This window comes from Falco punctatus (genome assembly GCF_963210335.1).
Source record: "Falco punctatus genome assembly, chromosome: 1".
In the NCBI taxonomy this organism is placed as follows: Eukaryota; Metazoa; Chordata; class Aves; order Falconiformes; family Falconidae; genus Falco; species Falco punctatus.
This window is the reverse complement of record NC_137580.1, coordinates 99,126,738-99,132,015: the sequence shown is the minus strand read 5'-3', so window position 1 is coordinate 99,132,015 and position 5,278 is coordinate 99,126,738.

Below are 5,278 nucleotides of genomic sequence, written 5' to 3'. Positions count from 1 at the left end.
ACCATTCACAACCTGGAAATTTTGTAGCACCAACCCGTATTTTCAGGTGTCTGAGGAAAGCAGAAGGCACTTCCATGGTCCTGATTCTGGGAGGTCTCAGCAGAGTGCAAAGCCAGGCCAGCTTCTGCTTTGTGCTCACCAAGATCACAGTCTCAGCTTGAGAGTTGAGCCATGAAGTGTTTTTAATAATGTATCTTAATACAAATTAAGGCAATTTTGCTTTTTCAATTAAATGGCTTTTAAGTAGTAAAACACCAACTGCATCTAAACCCCACTGGTAATTACAGTCTCCTTTCAAGTTGTGTTCATCTGCCCATCAGGCGCGTTAGCCGAGGCAGGGCAGAGCACGTGGGTGCCCATGGGATGGGCCGGCGGTGGCACTGCCAGGGCAGGAGCATCTCTAGGAGCTCTGATTTCACTTGCACATCGCACGTGCACGTGGAAATCCCGCTCCCTGATGGCTTCCCTCTGCCACTGGCGAGAGGCGAGAGCTGCTTGCATTGCCACCTGTGCCTCGGACCCAGAACTTGTGTTTTGCTGGGGGATACAAGATGACCTGGCCTTGCTCCCACCAAGGGACACGTTGCTCGCTCTGCCTGCGCATGGCCCAAGTTAAAAGATGTTTTTCTGTGATTAACAGGGAGCAGGAGAAACAGTGACATGAGAAAATTAGTTGCTACTTGAGCAAGATTGCCAGCCGTTGTGTCAAACAGCCCCTCCATGGCAGGGTGACAGTACTGATACCAGCAACTGTGCTAATAACCACCAGCTTACATTGCTGCAGAGCCCGAGGTCCCCAAACACAAATGAAGCCCTGGACAGCTTACAGGTTCTTTCAGGGCAAGCCTGTATAAGTGGTTGTAAGAAGCAATAAGGGGAGGAAAAAAAATTGATCAATATAGTTGCCTGAGTGAGGTCAGTGTGATCATCGACAGGTACAGGCACTGCTAGGAGGAACCATTCACTCACCGTTAGCAAATGCTTCAGGGTGCTGCCGCTGCGCTGGAAGGAGGCAGATCCCCCTGAGAATCTCTGCGTGTCCCAGAGAAGATTAGCAAAAAAACAGTTCAACTGGCTTTTGGCTTTCTGTTCCCCAACTAAATCACAGTTTGTTTTAACTTGACTGCAGCATCAGATACCAACCTTAACTTCTTTAGAAAGGATTCCTGGTTTCATTTCCTCTCATTCAGCATCAATTATAGAACACCTGAGCTACAAGACAAGAGGTGTAGCCCTCTCTACATGCCTCTGCCTCCTTTCTTTGAGAGGCAGACTGGGTAGGCTGGTGTCTGTAGCTGTACAGGTTTTTCCAGAGCTGTTGAACTCTCAGGAATTTCGTATTTGCTGCTGCAAATGGCAGCAAAACAAACTCTGGGCGGCATGCTTCACAGAGCCCTACCACTTTCCTGATGGCACTTCAGCAATAAAATGGTTAAATGCTGCATGGGAAGGTTTCCTCCCCCCCAGTTCTCCCCCAAAATTGTTGTAACATCTTAAGAAGAGGCATCAGACGGACAAGATAAAGGCAAAGCCCTTCTGCATGAGGATTTGTCTTTCAAATCTAGATTAGCAATTGGTGTTTGGGGAAGATGGGACCCTAATCTGATTAAATAAAGGGAGTTTGTGATATCAATCTCCTTGGATCCCATTGTCTTTGTGCTGCTTTGTAAATTAATATTCATTTTTATCTCTATGTTTATAACAAACCTCTTGTGGTTCTTGTCTCTAACTGTTTGATGAACTGCAGTCCTATGTATTGGATACTGTGCACCAGAATTAACATTATGTTGTATTTTACTTTTATACGTGTGCTTAAGTGGCATGACAGAAGTGGTGCAGAGTGTGCAGGCTGTGGGCTGGGGTGCTGCATCTGCCGGCAGGTCCAGGACCAGGCAGTGGCTCAGATGAGGGTGTTTGCAATGGCCTGTCACCAGCTGCTAGCTCTCGGCTGGTGCTGGGGACTGCTCCAGCCTGGGGCTGCCCCAGCCCCCCATCACCTGGCTGATGGGGAATTCTGGCTGCCACTGCCCTGGGCTTTCCCCCTGCCCCTCTAGAACTGCAGCCCACCATCCCCAGGTCTGTGCTGGATGGGCTGGTTCCATCTCCAGCCCCAGCTTTGCCCCAGCCAGGCCCATCGCCAGCAGCCCCTGCTCCGTGCTCCTGCAGTGCTGCTCTGGCTTTCTTTGCACAGTTCACTGCTAGTGCCACCTTCCCCAAAATTCAATTTTTTCCCCCTTACCTTAAAACATTGCATCTTGTTCAATCCTTCCTCTGTCACACCGGCTCTGGCACTGTTTCAATTGGATTCCAAAAATAACCTCTTTATTCACACAGCTCATGCTATTATATCGTAGTACAGCTCGGGCAGGCGAGGGGTCATTCCATTATCCAGGAACGAGATAACTGAGTATTAGGGCAGCCAGGCTCTTTGACTCTCTGCCCTGTGGTAATGGGCCTTTTTTAAGGGCATTAACCAATGTTTCTACTTAGGTATTTGACAAGAGTAAAGGTAACATTGCCATTTAATCCTCTCTCTTTTTTTTTTTTTTCCTTGCCTATAGACAGCACTTGCACATTTACTTCTCTTCAAGTGTTCAAACTTTGGCTGAAAACCACAGAGCTCATTTTTTCTAAACCCTTCCCCTGAAGTTCCGGTTGCAGGTTGGGTTCAATATTCCAGGTTAGGACACAGGGAATGATTCCTGGTCCAGACGCTGCCGCCGGCTCTCCCTTCACCATGCTGCACATCGCACTGAGCCCACCACCCCACGTGCCACCCGCATCCCTGGGGAGACTCGCCCGGGGTCCTGCCTGGGAGCATCCTGCAGCCCCGCGGCTCCGGCCAGCCCTCATGCCAGGGGACCACGGGCAATGGCAGCAGGTTTTCCCAGCCCGCTGGGTAGTGGCTGCAGCAGAGACAGCAACGTGCCTGTAGGGGCTGGCAAAGGGACAGCCCCTCTGCACAGAGGCTGTGTCCTGGCTGTCACTCACAGGCTCTGGGGACGTGCGCAACATGAAAGGCTCATCCGTGAACGAGGGCTTGTCCAGCAAGTGCTGGGCAGGCATTGCTAACGATGAAATGCCAGCGCACAGGTGATGTTCTGACTGATGCTGGTCTCGTGCATGTGTGCATCTCGCCCTGATAAGGCTGCAGCCTGTGAAACACGCTAAAAAAGAATTAAGGGCAGGTTCTTTGCCACCTCTCGCTTGGTGCAGGTGCAGTACCTGGAAGCATTGCTTTCTACCCTTCTTCACAGTGGGAAAATGCTAGAGATTTGGGAGAACATTAATGAGCACAGGGTTTGTAACATTACATCCCTCTCTTCCTAATCCAGAGCAGAGAACAGGGAGTGAGGTGCCTGCAGGAGGGAGGAGCAGGGGAGAAGGGCTGACTGAAGAGGCAGCAACAGGATGGGACAGACAGGTTTGAGTCAGTTACTCACTGGGACTCAGAGCACTACAAGAGTTTTAAGGACAGAGTGAACGGATCAGCGAGGCCCCCAAAACCCAACCGGTACATTTGCGAGGGCAGGAGCACCCAGCACGGCAGGAACCTTCTGTTGCTCCTAGGCAATGCTGTTTCCTCTGAATTGATGAGAAAGTGTCCCAGAAATCCTAGGAGCCTTTGAAAAAAAAGCACGTATTGCCACTTTGAAGTTTTTCTAAGGAACAAAACAAGTGGGACACCAGGGTGCCCAGTCAATTCGTTTGAGGGGTGCACTTCCACTCTGCTTTCATTGAAGCTTTATTACTAAGTGTGTGCACAGCGCCATGAGCAGCAAGAGTCTGGAGCCGCTGGGTTAGGGCAGAGCGACTCCTCCATTTCTTATTCCAGGCCAGCCACATCCTGACTGAAAGCTGGAGGCAGTTCTAGGATGGGTTAATTTGCAAATATCCCAAGTATTTCTTCAGCAACACTTCTCATGTCTTTCTCTCCTGAATCTCTCAACTCACACACAGATTTTTCCAGGCGAGGAGGGTTTCAGGCTCTCCTCCAGCACGAGCATGAAGCCCTCTGTCAGAGCAGCAGTGAGAAAACAACTGAATAGCCAAGCTGCCTTCCTCCTCCCATTCTTGTGCAGTTGTCCAGGTAGAGCATCTTCAGCTTGGCAATGAAGCAAGTGCAGCTGAATGTTTCTTGAAGGACTCGGTGCCAGCTATAAATTGGCATTTCCCGGTGTAGCTGTGAGCCAGGTCTCAGCTGTCCCTCCCTGGGCTCTGCTGTTCTCCCTCACAGCGCGGTGCCTAACAAGCTCAGGATGGCCCTGGCATCGCACTGACACCACCAGCTCTGCTGCAGACACCTGCTTGTGTGTCCAGATGAAAGGGTGTCCCTGAAGTTTGTAATGCCAGCATCTCACCTCTTTAAGAGTGAAAATGTATATACCAAAGATTGTGGCTTAATTGATTGATTAATAACAGAAACTCTAATTGAATCCTCCCAGCTTGTACATAAGATGTCTTAATGTTAGAGCCTAGGGAGTAAATGCACAGCATGGAAGTATGAACTGCAGCACAACCAGTAACACTTTCAATTTAAAAGTCAATCTCATTATACAAGAAGCTGTTTTCTCTATCCCTCTGGAAAGGCAACAGCAATCTACCATCTTCTCCCTACCAGAGCCACATGGTTTGTTAGTGTCTGTGGGAGATGCAAATACAAGCTTTTTTTCATTTGTTCCCACCGCTGCATATCTGAGCAGTTCAGTAAATATTCATGAGGCTGCCATTGTAGGAGCTCTGAAAACTACAGAAAATATGCCCTCCGAGGTGACATGTAATTTGGCACTTCCCGCATGGAGAGGCAAAGGATGCAGCCAGAGCAGAAATATCCTAATAATTAAATACCTTGCTACAACCTAATCTTTTCTGTTTCTCATTAAACACAAGACACCTCAAACCTTTTCCATATGCAGGCCCCCCCCGTAACACAGAAGTTAGCAGGAGTAACGAAGAATGGTAGATTCACACACACCATCCGGGAGATCAGGCAGCATCCAGGGCCAGGAATGCCTGGAATTTCTTCCCAAATTCACATTTTATGGTCATGATACCGCTAACCGTAGAAAATAAGATCAGTCCATGCTGAAATGTCTCCACATCAGAGCAGTCACTTGTTACAGTGCACTCCATGTTGTCCTTGTCCTTGAAGGATACTGATCACGCTCTGTTATCTCACCAGGCAATCCCACCTGTTCCTGGTTTATGCTTCCTGACACACCTTGAGCTGAAGAGGGTTCGAGTTCGTACTCTAGGTTTGAATATTGCAAGGGCTAAA